This window comes from Biomphalaria glabrata, chromosome 8 (genome assembly GCF_947242115.1).
Source record: "Biomphalaria glabrata chromosome 8, xgBioGlab47.1, whole genome shotgun sequence".
NCBI classification, from domain to species: domain Eukaryota; kingdom Metazoa; phylum Mollusca; class Gastropoda; family Planorbidae; genus Biomphalaria; species Biomphalaria glabrata.
Window position 1 is genome coordinate 35,289,118 of NC_074718.1, and position 21,090 is coordinate 35,310,207.

Sequence of the window (21,090 nt, forward strand, 5' to 3'; positions counted from 1 at the left end):
AAACTGGACAAGATAATACTGAAAACAGATGGAAAAAAAAGTGCAAGAAATGGCCCTTGAACCTTTAGAAGGTATGTTTGGGAGGCTGGGGTGTAAAAGCGCCCCCAAAGGTGTAAAAAAAAACAGCACCCAATGTAAACAACCGACAATTTACCTGAATCTGTATATTTATAGAACTTCACAAAGAGATAAGCTCCAATGCATCTATTGCGCTAAAAACAAGATTGCTAATTCTAAAGAACTATATTCTCTTCTATTTGTTCTTCATACATGACTAGGTAAAGAATTTAGTTACAAATATGTTTCTACTCCTGAAGTTAGAATTCTTCATTATAAATCATGATTATTATTACAATACCTCTATTCAAGTCACTCCTTCATGGAACCTGGAACCTGATCTCAAAATAACTCTAACGATTTTCATAGAAATGTATTAATTGATGTATATCCATGAGAAAAGAATTACTAGCTCGCTGGCCAAACTGGGAAAACTCTAGTTTGACCGTTATAATTTTTCAAATTAAAAAACAAATAAATTTAAATTTGTCTGGAGACTATATTTAGATCTTGAGCCAACATGGCGTAGTCAGACGTATTACCGTATAACTGAGTAAATTTAAAGTTGCTTTAATTTTCTGAAGTTTATAAGTGTTGCTTATATTTTTATGTAAATCTAATATAGTATACATCTAGAGTTTAGATCTAGGAGTAGATCTAGACTAGATCTTAAGAGTTCTAAATTAAAACTTTAGTCTAGTGTTACTTCTAGATGCCCATATAATGAACATACCAATAAACTATCGCAAACGTTTGACTTCCTCTCTTGCCGATCAGAACATTTCAAAATTCTAGCAGTTGACGGTGTCTCGGGTTCGAAACCCGAATAGAACTAACGTTTTTTTATTTATTTAAATTTTATTTTTAGTAATTTATTAAAGTGAAAGTTTAATAACAGATGGTATTGTCTTTTCAAAAAAATATATTTCAAAAATGTTTTTCTTCTGAAAATGTTCATCTCTTAGGACGTGAACCCTTTGAGACCAAACAAAGTTATCTGAATGCTCTAGACCAGGGGTGGGCAACCTTTTTGGATCGAGGGCCACATTTCTTTAAATTTGGGAATGGCGGGCCGCATATGTATATACAACTTAGAAAGATACTCTAACTAACTTTTAATTCATATTTACACTGCATTAGAGTCACGTTTCTTTTTTTCCACACTCCACGTTAAGGAATTACAAGAAAAGTTTGCAATTTTTGAAATCAATTAATATTTTTTTTTAATAGCTGTTGTATTTTTATATTACAATAACCCCACTAATATACAATTGTACTTAATGTGCAGTATTTTACTTTTTACACTCGTGCATAATGTTCCGGAACTGTGGAACTAGCTTACTAGTTGTTACCCCTGTGACTGCAGTCAGTCAAAATCGACCAGTAATTACACTTGTTTAGTTTCTCCCCACCAAAAATATAATGCTGGTTCACTGAATGAGACAATATATGTTCCGGAAGTTAAATGTCGGGACGAGCGAAACATGCCTTTTAGGAGCATCACCAGAGAATGCTGACCATGTCCTTCAATGGTGCATACTAAATCAGAGACCCCAACAGGACTCTGGCCCCAAAGCCCTCCTATAGAACCAAAACTATTCGGAGAACTGCCTGATCTAGAAAGCATTGCGCAGTTCATCTTAGATATAGGATTACTGATCTGAACCCTCCAACATGTAAAATGAGAACAGAGAAGAAGAAGAACAGATGTATGTGTACACAAATAGTGTGAACAGCAGCACATTTTTAAAGTGTACAAATACAGCTTCTGGCACTAATAAGACTCCCGTGGTAGTACTGACTGGAACTTCTCTTTGCTTGGAGTTATGTCCTCTGGAGCTGAATCAGCTTCTTCGCTAAATGGTGAGCTAATGGTATTAAAAACCGGTTCTTGACGTCTTAAAATTTGCTTTTATAAATTGCAAAATTAAGGAATCTAAATAAGTGTTGTACTTTTAATCATTTCACTAGAAATAATTTCACCTTTCAGCAAAGGAAAATGACAAAACCTGTTTTCTTTTGCTTGCTTGTAGAAATGGAAAGGCCTTGTTTGAAAAGATTTAACATCCATTTACATTTTATATGCAAAAAAAACTTGAAATTATGAAACATGAAATCTGTCTTCCACACTTCATTAGAAATATTGGTAACAAAGTCACAGACAATGTCCTTCAAGTAACAGAACAATGTCTTCCTTGAGATTTTATATTGTTCTCGTTTACCTTGCCCATGCTAAGATGGCGGATATATTGGATTATTTTGTTCATAATCGAAACTACCTGTGGTTAATACGCCCTAGCTCTATTAAGTATGGTTACTATACATTACCTGCTATAATGAAGTTGAAATTTTATGAAGCTTTGTGCAAACTTTCCTGTTTAAAGTTTATGCTTGGGGTATTAAAAAACCCCACCATTTTACTCAGTCAAAGATCGAGCTTCATCAGTTGTTACACTTGCCATCCTGTTCCAAGCATACCCAACATTCAACACAGTTCTTCATAGCATTGAATAAATACTGATCAGAGATTGTGTCTTGTATTGAGTGTATTGATGTATAGCCAATAAGCATAGTCTTCGTTTGCTTGAAACTTTGTATAATGACAGTTTCAATCATTTATTTTTATATTATTTTTAATATATTTGCATTTTTATAAGTATATACTGTGAGCACACCTGAATTCTGTAGGTGTCGGCGGGCCGCATGTGGCCCGCGGTCCGTAATTTGCCCACCCCTGCTCTAGACTAAGGTGTTCATTCTAAGTTACATTTATAACCTATACAATACACTAGAGCAGTGATACCCCAAATACGGTGTCCACCCTCTCCTTTTTATGTATCATTACCAACGTTAGGATCTCACTTTTTCTCTGAAGGATTGGTACCATGACCTTTAACATTGGTAACATGACCTTAAACATTGGTACCATGACTTTTAACATTGGTACCATGACCTTTAACATTGGTACCATGACCTATAACATTGGTACCATGACTTTTAACATTGGTACCATGACCTTAAACATTGTTACGTTTATGAAATGGAGACTCACCTGAAGAAACTGCAAGTGCAGAAAGTGTAGAAACTGAATTTAGAATACCACGAAAAGTAAACGATCTTTATACTTTTTGTGTGTGGAACATGATAATAAGCCGACATGTTTGATTTGTTAAGAAAGTCTGTTGTTTTTTTTAATCAAGAACATATAAATAACATTATAAAACAAATGTGATGTCATTCTTGGTTTGAGCATCGAATAAAAAGATTGTCAAAGTATGCAAAGAGATTGGAGGATAAAAAAGAGACAAGAAAAAAAGTCGTTGGTAAACTAGTTACAAAATCGCTCGCATTTTAAGAAGAGAAATAAAAACATTTTCAGACGCATAAAAAAAAGAATCCATTAAAAACCCCATTAAGTAATGTAAGTACTAGATGCACATGTTGCTAATAAAATTATTTCTGGTCAATTTCCTTTCTTTTTTATACTTTTTCGGTCACGTAGCCCGCGACACGAGCTTCGGAAATTGAAATGGCTCGTAGGTCGAATAAGGTTGGGCATCGCTGCACTAGAGACTCTAGAGACTAGAGTGACTAGACTATTTTAATGTCATATCTGTACATATGCACGAGACCGTATATTTGGATGCGAAAGTGACAAGATTGTTGTTGAGCTAACTTTCTCTATGACGGCCATACTTCTGGCAAGCTCATCCAGTTTTATAAACGTCAAGTATTGAATAAATAATAATATATAATTGCCAGACGATCACATGTAATTGTTGGTACTTACTGACAGGGGCTAGTACTCTTGTCTGTTATTTTCCTATCTCGCAAGTGTTCATCTCCCTTTCATAACGAAAGAAAGAAATGATTTCCGCTATTAGATGTTAACAGCTCAATAGTTCTCTTTCCCCACAAAACGAAAATGATTGGCTGGTGTTTGATTTGAATGCTTTTAAAGGGATAGATCTTGAAACAAACATCGCGACGGTATGTGATAAATTGTGACTTTATCGATCTCCAGAATCAATCAGTGGTTTTGAAACGATCTCATTCAATGGAGCGTGTGACTCTAGAAGTCTACGTAGTAGTGTAAGAGTGGCAGTGGGAGAGAGAGACATAGAGAGAGAGAGAGAGAGCTGAAAAAAAAAGGGGGGGGGGGTAAATACGAATTTTTTGTGTTCAAGTTTAATACGAGGGTCTATTGACGTGAATGTCATTCCACAAGATTGTCGCCACACAATCAGACTGATACGAGATCCGATAACGAAATAACAAGATCTTATAGTGTTCGCTGAAGAAACTTTAAGCACTTTCTATTATATATAATCTCTCCCCCCCCCCCCCCCACCACCCCTCATTTTTTCTAGTTCTCACTTACCGGCGATCTTTCCAACAAATAATTACACAAACACAGACACACACAAACACACACGCACCAACACCAACACACACCAACAACGATCTTCAACACAACGTGTCCAATCGACTTAAACCTAGGCTTTTTTTTTCTTTGTTTAATCCTGTAAGGGGTGCAACAGGTGGACAGGTTGAATGCTCCCAATAGACACCAGTAGACAGCAGGCCCTAGACAGCTGGGGACAAAGGTGAAGGACAGAGCCGATCTAACTGGTTGTGGAACATACGTAACATACATGTATTCTTCTGAAGAACAAGAGTGTCTATTGAATTTTTTAATTTTTTTTGGTTCGCAAGTTTCCGACTTCAAATAAAAAAAATGAAGATTAATTTGCTCCTGCTTAGATCTCCTACATAATCGCACGAGATGGCAGGGTTCAAACTCGGGACCATTGTTATAACAATTTGATGCACCAAATACACGACCATGTAAAATTTACTTAATGTCTCGAAATTTTTTAATATTTTTTTTGACAAAGTTTATATAAAGCGTACGCAGTTTATCTTAAATTTGTCTGCTAAAAAGTTTGAACACGTGATTTCTCCCACACCCAATCTCGGATTAAGTTGAAACTTGCTCACATATTTCTTTAACTTAATAAGACAAGAATCAATAAAATGAATGAATTAATTAGTTAATTAACTATAATAATAGACATGCTAGAGCAGAGTGGGAAACCTTTTCCTATTAAGGGCCGCTTAATTTTTTTTTTATATATGCGGCCCTCCATTCCTAAAAAAAATTTATGCGGCCCTTAATAGGGAAAGGTTGCCCACTCTGCTCTAGCATGTGTATTGATTTTGTCTTAAAATTTGCTTACAAATTCCATAATAAGAATTCCAAAAAGGTCGTGCACTTTTTAACCATTTCACTAGAAACAGCTTCAGATTTCAGCAAAGAAAAATGACAAAACCTGTTAACACTTGCTTGCCTGGAGAAATGGGAAAGTTTTGTTTGAAAAGATTTAACATGCACATACATTTCATGTAGAAACAACACAATTATCTCGTTGACAAACATGATTTCCATATTCCAAATATCAGCAACAAAGTCACAGTCAATATCGTTTAAAGGACATAATTTCTTCCCTGAAATCCCATATTCTTCTCAATACCTTGTCCATGCCAAACCATTGGATACATCTGTGGTACTGAACGGAATGTTTTGTTTCCAAACCTTCAAACAGGCTACTTCTCAAAACTGCTTGTTAAGACCCCTAGTTCAGATAAGTTGGATAACTGAGATAATGGGGTCAACAACGCAGCCTCGCACAAACTTTCCCGTGTGGCGGTATGAGTATATTGTTCTTTACTTATATTAACAAACTTTTTTTTTCCTAAGTCAAAGCACGGGCTCCATCCGTGGATCAACTGGCCATCACTTTCAACACACTTCTTCGTAGCATTAAATAAATACTAGCCTGAGTTTGTGTCTTTGACTGAATATTTCGACATATTGCCAATCAGTATAATTTTCGTTGTTTTTTTTTTACACTTTTTAAAATGATATGTATAGTGATTGTTTCTTTAGCCTCTGCATCATAAGAAACAGAAATAATACATGTTTAAATTATTTAATTCTAATAATTTTGCATTTTTTAAATAGATTTAATGTGTGGGCAGACTTAATATTTATAGGTGTCCGCGGGCCGCATAAAACACTCCGGCGGGCCTCGTAATTGGCCCACCCCTGTGCTAGAGCCATACTAGAACCATATAGACATGCTAGAGCCATATTAGACATGCTAGAGCCATATTAGACATGCTAGAGCCATAATCTATATGTTTGATTTAAAACAAGAGCCCATTCGGTGGAGCAAAGGTATTAAAGAGCATGTTTTATAATGAGTGACAGCTATAGAATCCAGTCAGTGGTACTGGCGTAAAAACAATGAAATGTCCCAGTGTTAAACTAATGTATCTATTGTATCTACGACCCTCCCCCTTAAAAATAGTTCTCTGAGAATAACAATGGACTATAAATCAAAAGGGCAGAGCTTACTTTGATGAAAAGAACATTTGTTGGTTTTATAGTTTCACATTACATGTAGAAATATTAACAAATACAAAACAAAAAACCGAAGTTTCACAAAGAGTTTGTGTTTAACATAAATTTATTGGCGGCTCCTGAGGGTCGGGTAGAAATTATTCTGTAAGCGACACACCAACGAACAATTAAATCTCATTCTCCACAAAGACCTAATAGAGAGCAAGCAAAGTTGGCGGACTCTCTTTTTTAAATTATTAGTAGCTAATAATTTCCAGTCCAGCTTATGCAGACAGTGACAGAATAGAAGATGTACTTTACAAAAACAGTAATAGTACTACTAATAATTACTTGTTTTCTGTTGTTTTGTTTTTTAATGTGATTGAAATTTGAGATTTTCATGTTGAGCAGATAAGTGTAAACATCTTTTTATCTTGGGCAGATAAGTGTAAACATCTTTTTATCTTGGGCAGATAAGTGTAAACATCTTTTTTTTTGTTGATGTTTCCAGTGTTGGAAAAATTGGAAGAGTTGTTAAGACAGGTAATTGAAAAGGTTTGCGATAAATTATGTGCACTTTTAAGCACTGTAAACTCTAATTTCTAAGCACTTTCTTTTATTTAGCACAAACTAATATTTAGTTGGCTACACTGATTATTCAATATGGCGTCCTTGACAGTTGTTATGTTGTTGTTATGTTTTCATATTCTTACGTTTTTCTTTAAGTTTCTTTTTCTGCCCTAAACATTTCCCCGGAGTCGTCTTTATGTCATCATTCTCTTATAGAAAGTAATTCATTTTTTTTATATTAAAAATTTTAAAAGAAACTACTTTAGTTTTAAATCTTTGAAGGCTCACTATGATTTTTGCACGTGTATGTTTTAAGGATGTGACTAAAACAAAGCCAGACCACCATAATTGTTTTGATTACATATTGCATTTTGATTACAGCTAAACCAAAATAATCTCTTACTGAGTGCGCTTTGTCGTTATGTTAGATATAATCCCTTATAGTAAAACAATAACTGTATAGCGTGTTAGGCACTTCGTTACCGTTTCATCAATGGCGAGTCCTAAACAGTTAGCTTGGTAAACTATACGAAAAGGGCGGGGGTTCCAGGTGTGCTCGGCCTTCGGGCACGTAATCTAGTCTGGGGTACCTGTCACATCAGAATTAGCAGTGCTTAATATGGGCATTGACTTTTACCTCTTCCAGAAAGAGCGGTTAGTTCAATCAGGCTTACAAGCTTAGAGTTCGAAGATCTTTCGGCTTAACTCTTTTGCCTGCGTGCTGCAAGCTGCATTTGGGTCGCGAGCTCCTGATTTTTTTCCCCAGGGTCGCCTCCCGAAACCTTTCCTATGTTTGTGTATGACCGCTGATTTATACTGAGTTTTCCTTCTCCTAGGTAGGTAGCCGCCAATCATCTTAAACGAAACTTAATCCCTTGGCATTCATGTGTTGCTCAGATGAAACTATTATAACTGGCAAGTGGGCATGGTATACAATTGGCGCCTAAACCAGAGTAGAGGATTTGTACTTATTGAATGCGTCCAATAGTACAATACTATGTTGGCAATTTAGTGTTCAGTTCACTAATGCATTTAGTAAGATAACAAGGTTACAAAGACAGTTTGTGTGGAAACACAAACTCAAAATCGGCACCCGAAGTGGTCCAACCAGGCAGGTAAAAAAATCAGGTTTAAATATTTTCAGAAAGAATATCAGAATGAAATTCTATCAAAGGAGAATGACAGAGAAGAATGGAAAAAGAGGGTTGACAGCTCCTGTGTGGTACCCCAACGGTCCAGCAGACCAAGAGAGAGGTGAAAGTGAAGTTGAAATTAGATGTGAACCTGGCCTAACTGATTTCATAAAATGATTATCTTATTGATCTAATTTTTTTTGTGTATAGATTCAATCTATTATTCCAAGCCTCATAAAAAAAAAACAAGGTTACAAAAGACAGTTTGTGTGGAAACACAAACTCAAAATGGGCCCCCGAAGAGGTCCACCCAGGCAGGCTTCAATATTTTCAGAAAGAACATCCAAATGAAATTATATCAAAGACAAATGAGAGATAAGAATGGAGAAAGAAAGAAGGTTAACAGATTTTGTGTAGTGCCCCAACGGTCCCGCAGATCAGACCTTGTGGTCTATAGGGCAGATGATGTAAAGTTCATCTGTTTTTGTGGCCTACTGTTAGCGAGGGTGTCATGTAGCCAGCACAACGACCAACCGCCTATACTTTTCCCCAACTAATGTCAGGTACCCATTAGAGCTGAGTGGACTCAGAGGCGCCCAAAGATTCCAAAGTTGAAAATCAGTCTTCACCAGGATTCGAACCAGGGACCCCCGGTTCGGAAGCCAAGCGCTTTACCGCTCAGCCACCGCGCCACCCCTGGCCTAACTGATGTCTTATAATTGATCTATTTGTTTTGAAAAGGCTCAATCTTTTATTCGAATCCTCAGAAAAAATTAATTAAAATAGTTTCCGAATTTAAAAATGTTCAGAAAAATGAAATTTATAAGATCACTATTTATTTTAAATTAGGTCTAACTTATAATGCATACTAATTAGCTTTTTCTCTTTAAAAAACTGCTTGCACAACTGATTTTAAAAATTAGATTTTTCGCTTTCAGAAAAAAAAAAGTAGCCGTTGCATCAGAACTTTGAATAGTCTAAAATATTGTGATGTCGGATTGTCAATATCTTTTCTAGTTTACGAGATCTAAACGGGACAGCCGGACAGACATTTCGCACAAAACTAATAGCGTCTTTTCCCCTTTCGGGGGCCGCTAAAAATCCTTAGTTAAGTGTCGTATAGTTCCTGTACTGTTCAATTTTGTGAAATTGATTACACCCATTTGCTTATTAATTGTTGTTTTAAATTATTTTACACCTATATACTTATTAAATAGATTATTTCTCTTTGAAAAAAATAGTAATCATTTTTTTGTAAATGTATTAGCTAGTATAACAGAACTTACATAATTTAGCAATACATTTGTAATACGAAAATATTTTTTTTCTGACAAAAAAATCTAAAACCGTTTGCATGAATGGGTTAAAAATATGGTATATAGATAGCCCCCTTACTACATAACCTCCCTGTTTGTTACTATTAATAGTGAATAGTTGTAAAAGTGGTGTATTTTTATGAAAAAAAAAAACCTGCTTGCATAGCTGATTTTTAAAATTAAAATGTTCACTTTCAGAAAAGAAAAAAGTAGCCGTTGCATCAGAACTTTGAAAGGTCTAAAATATAATGATGTCGGATTTTCAATATCTTTTCTAGTTTACGAGATATAAGCGGGACGGACGGACGAACGGATATTCCACACAATAAAAATATCGTCTTTTCCCCTTTTGGGGGCCGCTAAAAATGGTCAAATGTCTCAGCTTTTACTTTGCGCTAGCTAAAAATCTTTACCAAAAAAGAAACTAAAGTAAGCTCCCATTAACAATATTTGATGGCTGAAAATACCAGCTGCTGATTGGTTGTCGTGATAGAAGAGGGCATCCATCTCCTTCTTTCCCCTTATGTTATATCTTTCTCTCTAGCACTCATTGTATTAAAACACTTGTAATTTTATGTACTGAATTATTATAGCATCCTAATAGTATCTATGCATGCATATGCATGAAAGCTTTATTAAGTTTCTACTATATTGTGTTATATTTTTCACAATTCACAAATTTTATTCTATTGTTACATAGAGATTTTTGAGTGGAACTCTAATTCACTAACTATTATTGTAGACACATGAATGGACCTCATTCACCAATTGTAAATGATGTAGATTTAGCAACTTGATTCTCTATCATTTCTATACAAACTGCGATATAATTTTTAAATTATTACACAATGGCTATCACGCGACAGTTTTTGTCGTTTTTTTTATCAATATTATCACGTGACTAAACGTTGTTTGCTTACTATTGGTGAATGAGGTCCATTAGCATTAAGTAAGATCGCATATTGTTTCATTGTTTTTTCATAAGTATGTTAACTATACCGAAAGCTACTGGTGTAATATTTATTATAATCTCCCTTGTTAAAATGGTATATTGGGTCAAATTAATTCTTACAATGAGCTTGTGCGAGATGACTCTTGAATGTTCTATTTAAACGCATTGAGGCTATGTATGATTATACCTTTACTATTTCTTTGCAGTCTATAGACGTGCTGATTCTAGCAGACCTCCTGGATTTCGGTGTCAACTGGTAGTGATTGGCTGTCGCGGGTTTCTAAGGGGGAAAATTTATCGCCAGAACAGACCTAACATATATGTTAGCTTAAGACGTGTATTAGTTATTAGCCTCAACACATCTCTGCTTGGAAGGTTTGAACACAAGCTTCAGTCACATGACCAGACAACAACAGAGTGACATTTCAGGAAACCATTTCTAGCTAATACCTGGAGACGCTTGAAAAGAAAAGCTCAACTGGCAGACATCACATGAACGTTCAACTAATTTCGTTATCTAGAACTCTTTGAGTGTGGCGTCGAACTTTTGACTGTGATACTCACCAAATAATTTCAAGCACAACTATGAACTAAGACTAAGACTAAAACTGCTTTATTAATCCTTATAGAAATTTGTTGTGATTACAATGACTCTTTTCTCATATAAAGACAACTTAACAGAAACACACATAAATAGGACAGACACAACATAAAATTTCTTTCAGCGACTACACACAGGCATCTTGTCTTTTTCATGTTTTCTGATCAACGAGTGGCGTTGATATAGTCTGATCGAGTAAGGTAGGAACGAGTTTTTGTACCGCTCTGTTCTTGTCTTGATTGACAGAAGTCGCTCACTTCGCGACGACTTGACGTAGTTCTGATGGAGCAAGTTTTTCCAATTTTTCTTTGACATTTTTGTTCAAAAAGTTCCTTTAAATATGGTAATGTGGTGCGTGTGATTTTTGATGCCCTTTTTATGATGTTTTCTAGGCGCAACAGATTAGATGAAGCGTTGCCTTGCCAACAAGTTATTCCGTATGTTAGCAGATTTTGCATAGTGGCGCCGTAAAAATTATCTAGGATCTTCTTATTTAGTTTAAAGATATTTAGTTTGTATAAAAAAAAAGTCGTTGGGCTGTTTTCTTTGTCAGACTTCCCAGGTGGTCTTCCCACGAAAGCTTGCTATCAATGATGATGCTTAGATATTTATATGTCTTGACTTGTTCTATAGATGTAGTGTTTATTTGCAGTTCGTGTATCATTTGTTTTTTCTTTCTGAAATCTATTATAAGTTCTTTAGTTTTTGTGACATTCAGTTCTAGAAAGTTGTCAGTGTACCAGTTTGTAAACTCTTCTATCGAGCTTCGATACTGAGTTTCGTCTCTTGAAATAAGACCGACTATGGCAGTATCATCAGCGAATTTAATGAGTTTAACAGAGTCATAGATGCTTCTTATGTCATTAGTTTAAAGAGTGTACAGTACAGGAGAAAGTACACAACCTTGTGGAGCACCCGTACATAGTACTCGAGTTGACGATTTGGTGTTGTTGACTTTAACATGCTGAGGACGTTGGATTAAAAAGTTTAGAACCCATGCTTGTAAGTAAGGGCTGACATTTAACTTACTCAGTATGTTTATCATTAGATGTGACTGTATGGTATTGAAAGCCGAGGAAAAATCTACGAATCTTCAAAACATTATTAAACTATGAACAGTTTCGAATTTATGTGTGCTTAGATATCTCAGATCTTGGTTCCTTGTGATAAACATTTAAAACTGATTTCTTTCTGACAACTCGCTTATGCTCCTGTATTTGCGATGATGAATACTGAGGAGCGGCAGCGGGTCTATTACAAGGAACAGTGTCAATGATCATGAACTATATAAAAAAGGTAGGCAACGAACTGTCGGCATTTGTGACTAAGTAACCTTTGTGAAGTGGAGATTATAGACATTCTGTCAGAACGACACTGACACCGGAAGTTTTACCGCACTGTTTGTTGTCCTCTGTTTTGAGTAAACAATGTGAAGGTAACCAATTTTCCTGAAAAAAAAAAGCAGTTGGACTTTACAGTATTCGCTCTACAATATAAATCAAAACTCATGTCTCCGGTGAAGCAGATATTGTGGGAAATTCAATTAGAATGACTGCACCCTCAGAAGTCTTCGTCACATTGTTTTGTTGTCCTTTGTGTTGGGTATAATATACTGAAGTAACTACAAAAATACTGAATAAACAATTTTTTTAAGCGTTATCGGTAACCTTGTCTTGTAAGAAAAAAAAAACAACCCAAAAATAAAAAAAAACGAATCGAAGGTGAATAAACCCGCACTGACCTAAAGACTGCTATCTGGACCACTAAAATACCTCTTTTCCTTAAGAGGCTTCACACAACAATATTGATTGTTACTCTAATTAGTCCTATAGTGTTGCTACTGAAAGCTGCATTCAATGACATCGCTATAAAGCTCCTTAGATATTTAAAACACTGACTCATTTATCAAGGCACCGAGACAATATCAGCTGTAGACAAAATTAAGACACACCTCTTCAAAATCTGTTGAAATTAATTTGTATCTAATATTTATAATATAATGTAATAAATGAAATAATAATAAAATAATAATTTTTATTATCCACATATTATCCGTGTTAATATTTAAAGAAATGATAACATCCGTAATACAAATAGGCCTAGAAGTCTTGACCATCGACTGAGCCCGATAATTTGTCTTCTTTATCACTGAGGACACATATAATCTCGGAGACGTAAAAATAATCAGATCCCACACAAAACAAGGCCGGTAAGGATTGTAAACATAATAATATTCTGATTATTGCCCTACATTTCTGATACAGCACATGAGTGGCATTGCTTCATGCATGTGGCGCGGGGGCTGGTTAGAGATGTGAATCTGCCGGGGAGAGGGCTGCTCTTTCCACGCCTTGTTCTTTCTCCCTGAATATAAGCTTTCGGAATGCCGACGGTGCGGAAATGCCTTCCACTGATATATAGTGTTCAGTGAGGATTCAAATATTTAAATTATTATTTAATAAACAGTATATTTTTCAATACCTGCTACATGCATTAAAGAACCAAAACCGAATAATAATAATAACAAAATAACTTAAACCGAGTCCAGAAATGGCATACATCTAATTAATTAAATAATGACAAATCTAACAATAGTCTATTCTACAATATGTAGCTCCTGCTTGATTGCGAAAACAAAATATCAACCCTCCATGTCACCTAAACGTTACACGATCATACATATGTATATTGTATACCAAACACTTAGATCTACAATTTATCTTTATCAATCTCGTATTGAACTTTTTATTTCCATTCCTATATGTTTCACTCTAATGTTCTGCTTTCCGGTGTAAATATTAATAACGCTTTAATAAACAAATAATATACATATTTGGTGTGTGTGTGGGGAGCTAAGTGAAAATTTTGATGAAAGTGAGGAGGATTCGCGCAACACGTCGACCTCACTCTCTCGCCCTAAAACCCATCCTTTTCCAGAAGCAATGTTTGGTCAAGACGTCCGGGGACAAGTTTGGATGGAGTGGATGACCAGAGATTTCCTGCTCCACAGTGCTGTGCTGGTAGTTGCCGTTCTTTCCGACTCGTCTAGTTTTGAGACGTTTCGCACAGGCCGCCAAGTCCAGACTTCACATGCTAGGTTTGACAGGGCTTCAGTGTAGGTGTTTCCAGGGTGTGGCCGCTGCGCATGCTATAGCTTCGGGGAGCCACAGAGAGTTGGGTACCGAGTGGGGACCAAGAGTGAGCCAAGCTAACCTCAGTAGAGGGTACTACTGCCTGTCCACTGGGGTTGCTTCCCCCCTCCTAGATAGCTCATACACCCTAAGATATTGTTGTAACCCTGTTCCTCTCTGACTAACCTTTTTTTTTTCCACCTGCAAAGTAGGGCGATTTTTTGTTTATGCTGTTGGACGTAAATGACCTTGACTAGTGTGTAAATGTGTTAAGAAACTTTAGTTATAGTTTTTTGGATTTCTTGACTGAGGATTGTTTTCTATTGTGTTAGTGAATCGGGATATGTAAATTTGATTTGGAGATTGTGACATTATTTCTTTTTATCGGGGATATTGATTGATGATAGTTGGATTGTGCTTCTGCAATCGAAGAGATACCAGCGATCTGAGAATCGGTGAGTTATTTTCTTTAGTTCAACCCCACGTCGTAACAATATATATATATATATACACACTTAACAGTTAACATAATCTGAACCACGTCTTATAAAATAGCTACGAAATGGATGTAAATAAATATTGAGAACAAGACGTCTTGTATGAGAGTGCTCCAGCATATAAGCCATTTGAGACTACCACAATCAGTAAATGAATAAAAATTGACATAAATGAAAAAGCACAAATAATTCTATCACTTTTTGAATTCTTCTAGAATATAGTTCTATATTTATTTAAGTTCTTTACCCGTGTCAATCTGCGATTACACCTTTCTCTAAGCCTTTTGAATTCTGGAGAATGCATAAAAGTTTATTGTAAACTGTAAACTGTGTTGTATCTACTAAACCCCAGTCAGTGTCCGGCTGGCTTTAAGCTTACTCTGAATACCTCACTCAGTTCTTCTATTTTATTCTCAGTACGTCCACTAATCAATAGTATTTTGTCGAGGAGAAGTAATGGTCATTTCGTGTCCACTTGAGAAACTCCCAGTCCCTCCCAATCCTTCCACAGCGTGACGATTTCTTTTACAGGACACAAAGCCAAAATAAATGTATAGTGGGGGATGAGAATGAGGCATTGAATTAGGACTTTGAAAGATGCACTTTTGTTTCCTAGGCCTAAACTGATGGTCCAAAGATATGTTTGCCATTTCTAATACCGCACATTTGGTTGCTTTTAGATTAAAGGGGAAAATTTTTTAAAAGTAAAACTAACAAAGGTGCTATATTTAGAATTCAAAAGCTGAAAAGTCAGTGTTAAAGGATCGATCAATCGGAGGATTCTTAAAAAGTTAAAGTTTGTCATTGTAAAAAAAATATGTCGGAGAAATTACAAGGGGCAGGTTTAAAAAATGAGGATTACAGAGAGAGAGAGAGGGAAAGAAAAACAGAACGGGCCTTTAAATTTCATTTTCTAAGACTAAAAATACATTTGTAGGTCCATATTTTTACCTTAAAGCTAAATGGGCTTTCAATTTTTAAATAATCAAATAATTATGTAAATCAACTAATCGTAATTTAAATAAATATACAACCAATTAGTACTTCTAACTAAATTAAAATGACAAAGTTTATAAGATCAAGAAATATTTTGAAGTGTAACTGTCTACATGCAACAGCCAAAGAAGATCCAAGTAAAATCATAAAACTCTTAAAAAATTGCGCTTATTTAAAAAAAAATTGATAATTTTTATTAACAAATATGTAGTCAATATAATAACGTTTCAACTGCGCCAAAGCCATACCACAACCACACCACAAGTTCCCCATTTCAGAATTTGCGATTTATAAAGCAGATGACGTAAAGGTCATCTGTTTTTTAGACCTACGGTTAACGAAAATATCGTGTGACCAGAATAACGACCAACCGCTTTTACTTTTCCCCAACTAATTTCAGGTACCCATTAGAACTGGGTGGAATCAGGAGTGCCCTAAAGTTCCCGAAATTTAAAATCCCAGTATTCACCAAGATTCGAACCCAGGATACCCCGGTTTGGAAGCCAAGTGCATTACCACTCAACCACCGCGCCTGCAACCACATCATAACCAAACCACCACATCACAACCACAGAAAGCCACGCCACAACGACACCAATACATCACAACCAATTCACACCACATCCACGCCACAACATCACAACCACACCATCATTTCACAACCACACTACAGCCACATCACCACAATCACAACCAAGGAACAACCACACCACAGCTACAACCACACCACAATCACAGAATGAAATTATAATTAAACATCTGAGCCTGTAATTACAAACTTAATGAGACCAAAATGGCATTCGTTGTACAGGTGTGACAATCTTGTTCTATCTGGCACAGAGAGGGAGAGAAAGAGGAGAAGAGGTAGGAGAGAGAAAGAAAGATTGGTTAAGAGAGTGGAAGGGAGAGAGAGAAAAAAAAAAGTTAGGGGCGACACAGAAAAGAATTACTTTACCTCCACTAATTACTCTGAAAAGAATAACATGTATTGTTAATGTGATCCTTTTCTCTTGAGTTTATTACTACGTGACACGTTATCAAAGTGACTTGAATTGTGATTTGTATTGTAGAGAACTAGTATCACATCACATGTTTGATCTAGGTTTAAACTTGTAGGTTTTCGTAAACTTTGAACTTTGTCTTCCATATTCATGAAACACCACACCAACAGGAACGGAATGGCTATATAGGTATATGGGCAAATGTGGGCCGGAAAACAATGAGCCGGTGGGGGTAGCCGAAGTGGTAATTTTAAATGATAACAAGGATCGTAAAAGATTGTTAAATATTCTCTTATGTAAATGAGTCCCTAGCAGCCCCATAATTTGACCCTTAAAGATCTTTTACGTATTTTTACAGTCATTTGAGTAGCAGCCAATTGCGCAAAGTGGCTTAATGCGCCCTGGCTCACGACTGTGGTATGGAACGCAATTTGTGGGCCCACGACTGTGGTATGGAACGCAATTTGTGGGCCCACGACTGTGATATGGAACGCAATTTGTGGGCCCACGACTGTGGTATGGAACGCAATTTGTGGGCCCACGACTGTGATATGGAACGCAATTTGTGGGCCCACGACTGTGATATGGAACGCAATTTGTGGGCCCACGACTGTGATATGGAACGCAATTTGTGGGCCCACGACTGTGGTATGGAACGCAATTTGTAAGCCCACGACTGTGGTATGGAACGCAATTTGTGGGCCCACGACTGTGGTATGGAACGCAATTTGTGGGCCCACGACTGTGGTATGGAACGCAATTTGTGGGCCCACGACTGTGATATGGAACGCAATTTGTGGGCCCACGACTGTGGTATGGAACGCAATTTGTGGGCCCACGACTGTGGTATGGAACGTAATTTGTATACCGGACTGTATGCTAATGCCATAACCGAATTTGACACCCTGCCCACCCCTGCACATAATTAACTTTGATCTGCGATGTTATTGGTCCGTTGTACTATGTTAACTTGGCGTGCATAGCAGTTGACATTAAGGATCTGACAAACCAGGGTTTACACATTAAGGATCTGACAAACCAGGGTTTACACAATAAGGACTTGACAAACCTTGTTTGAGAACATCATATATATTTATACATATATCAACATCTCTCATTAAGTAGCATTTTTTCCTCTTATAGGAAAGATAATAATTAATCATCAACAAATAATGAAATAATTCTTTAACTTTTTTGATTTATCAAGTTTAAGACATTTACATGATTATAACAAGCACAATAAAAAAAATATTTAAAAAAAAGGCTTTCTATTCTTTATGAAGCTGATGAATGTTCGTAAGACACCCTTTGTGTCAGGATTTTGTGATTTTACCATCACAAAAGAGATACAAGACACCTATAGCAAAGACAAACAGACACAAACACTCTTTTGTTCCCCTGGCAATCAAATCATTAAATAAGAACAATCTGGTATAAACTTTTCACATGTAAATTATGAGTGAGTCTGGTGTGAATGTACACTTTGGTTTCTTATAGTTATGTTTTTTGTTTGGTGTAAAGCACACATTGTAAGACAAATTTCCATACGGACAATAAAGATTATTATTATTATTATTATTATTATTAAATTTAAACTCATAATAACTAAAGAGTAAAAACGTTAAACGAAAATGGAAAAAAAAAATCTGGTTAAGCGTATGTAGGCCTATAAATCTAAAACCTAAAAAGGGCCAACATACCCCCCAAGTAGTCTGTTCAAGGTAAAGATTGTCTAATCCACTTGCCAAATTTAAATTAATTTTTGTTTACTTTGAACAATTAAAATGGTCAGACTAGAGTTTTACCAGATAACTAGTAATTGTGTTTCCAAATTTCTACGAAAATCGTTAGAGTCGTTTTCGTGAACCGTGTCCGCCCAGGATCCACCCACACAGGCTCCACCTATGAATGAGTCGATGATCAAAATAGACATGATCATGCAAGACCAAATCCAATAAGACAAAGCTCACTGAGATAATTAAAATAGAACAAGACTTTAAAATATCTAGTAATTGTATAGGATAACATTCCTATAGTCTTGCAAGACAAAAAAGTACTTTACAATTTTAAGTAAGGCAACCAACTACCATGACCAGCCAAGATTTACCAAAAATAGCTATGGACTGAAACAGGGTAGAGTTTTGACATGTTAAGTGTGGCCATGACCTCTCATTTAGGGTTAAAAGTTAATCCTGATATTTTTTTTTTTACTTACTACAAAACTTAGTAAGCATGTTTGGCTTCCTCATTAATATCTACTGATTGATAACCAACCTGTTATTACCACCGATAGATATCTCTAAACCTGTTCACTATATTCCAACTAGATCTACTAATGGTATTTACTTACAACCTATGTACCACGTAGCCACCAGACATCGTCTGCTCTTGATCCACTTATCTCCCCTTACCGGAGACCATCCCGTATTTCATTGACTCTTAGAGATTAATAACATTTGTTTTTTTGTTTTTTTTGTGCTGAAAATAGATTTAAAAAAAGCGAGAGATTAGATAAATATTTAAAAGACCAGGGAATATTGATAGAAAAGGACGGAAAAAGGTCAAGAGATTTCTGTTTTTAATGTTCTCTTGCTTCCAGAAAGTACACTGCACTGACAAGTGACCTCTCAACAAGTGGACAAATAAGAAATGATCAATCAACACAATAAGTCAAATCTTCTTCAATACTCGATATTTTTATAACCGAATTTATTCGTGTATCGTTTTTAAATGTTCCAACTTCGGCGAGAATATACCAGGGCCTTCTTTCTATCAATGGTTTCTATCTATCTATCTATCTATCTATCTATCTATCTATCTATCTATCTATCTATCTATCTGTCTGTCCGTCCGTCCGTCCTTCCGTCCTTCCGTCCTTCCGTCCTTCCGTCCATCCGTCCGTCCGTCCGTCCGTCCATCCATCCATCCATCCACATCCATCCATCCATCCATCCATCCATCCACATCCATCTATCCATCCATCCATCCATCCATCCATTCATCCATCTATCTATCTATCTATCTATCTATCTATCTATCTATCTATCTATCTATCTATCTATCTATCTATCTATCTATCTATCTATCTATCTATCTATCTATCTATCTATCTACCCATCCGTCCCTCCGTCCGTCCGCCTATATGTCTTTCTGTCTGTCTGTCCGTCCGTTCGTTCGTCCGTCCTTCCGTCTGTCCTCTATGTCAGTCTATCTATCTATCTATCTATCTATCTATCTATCTATCTATCTATCTATCTATCTATCTATCTATCTATCTATCTATCTATCTACTATCTATCTATCTATCTATCTATCTATCTATCTATCTATCTATCTATCTATCTATATCTCTAAACATCCATCAATCCATCTATCTTTTGTTTCCATCACAACTTTCCAAGACTTTCTTTCCCGTATATCTATCAACATAAAATATTTTATTTAAATGTAAATCAGTCACAAAAACATTATGCATTTGATTGTGCTGCAGATTTTATACCCTCAAAAACATTTTAGAATTTTACAGAATTATTCACATTTAAAAAAATCTGGCTAACTTTCGTTTATTGATCCGAATGACGTCATAGTGAAAGAAAATTTAGAGTTGGCAGCTATTTCTGCTCCTGTATTCTTTTAATAAAACGTTAACCAACCATACCATAAAAATAATGATCTCGCGGTTCGACGGTTTCACATCTTTCGATAGCTCAAAGAATACTAGAACAATACATGTAATATTACAATAGTGAAAATAAAGCAAGCCAGGCTGATTGTAATAGATGTTTCTATGTTATATATATAAGATGAAAAGACAACATTTATTTTATAGAAATTACATCTTTTCGGTGGCATCGGCCTTTCCCTCGAAACACATTGTTATTAAATACAGTTTATGTTATAGTCGATTAAACTCTGAGACTAATCACTCGTTTTTTGTGTTTGTTTAAAGGGCGCTATTGGTTTTGTGTTGTCCGTCTGTCCATTCGTCTGTTCCGACTATATATCCGAAACTAAAGCGTTATTCAAAATACTATCATCCACCATGTGTATCGTGTTGGAAACAGCAGCTACGGAACTTAAGACTTCTCAACGCCAACCCTTCTCTTTTCAAAATCTAGTTCTCTCATATATATATAGTTGTTACACCACATGATAATATGACCGGAATGGAGAAAGTTGGTCGACGGATTATCGACAATGTCCCAACAGTGTCATCAGACTAAGGAATAGTAAAGGTGAAGCTGAGTTGAATCTATAATAATGGAATGAACAATCATGGATTTACCCCTTGTATAAATCAACATATGTATATAACATTTTTATAATAATAATAATAATAATAATAATAATAATCTTTATTGTCGGTATGGAAATTTGTCTTACAATATGTGCATTACACCAAACAAAAAAACATTAAGACTATAAGAAAC

The 21,090-nt window shown here is 35.8% G+C and overlaps 2 protein-coding genes across 2 annotated transcripts in view; one reads left to right on the forward strand and one right to left on the reverse strand.

Moving 5' to 3' along the window:
- The window catches only part of LOC106056796 (cyclic nucleotide-binding domain-containing protein 2-like), a 41,882-nt gene extending 37,778 nt beyond the window's left edge, over positions 1–4,104 (reverse strand). The window contains exon 1 of the mRNA XM_056039539.1: positions 3,848–4,104. The gene's annotated coding sequence lies outside the window, so the exon portion shown is untranslated. The remainder of the gene's footprint in view (positions 1–3,847) is intronic.
- Positions 4,105–14,440: 10,336 nt separating this feature from the next.
- The window catches only part of LOC106056780 (transient-receptor-potential-like protein), a 79,999-nt gene continuing 73,349 nt past the window's right edge, over positions 14,441–21,090 (forward strand). The window contains exon 1 of the mRNA XM_056038661.1: positions 14,441–14,621. The gene's annotated coding sequence lies outside the window, so the exon portion shown is untranslated. The remainder of the gene's footprint in view (positions 14,622–21,090) is intronic.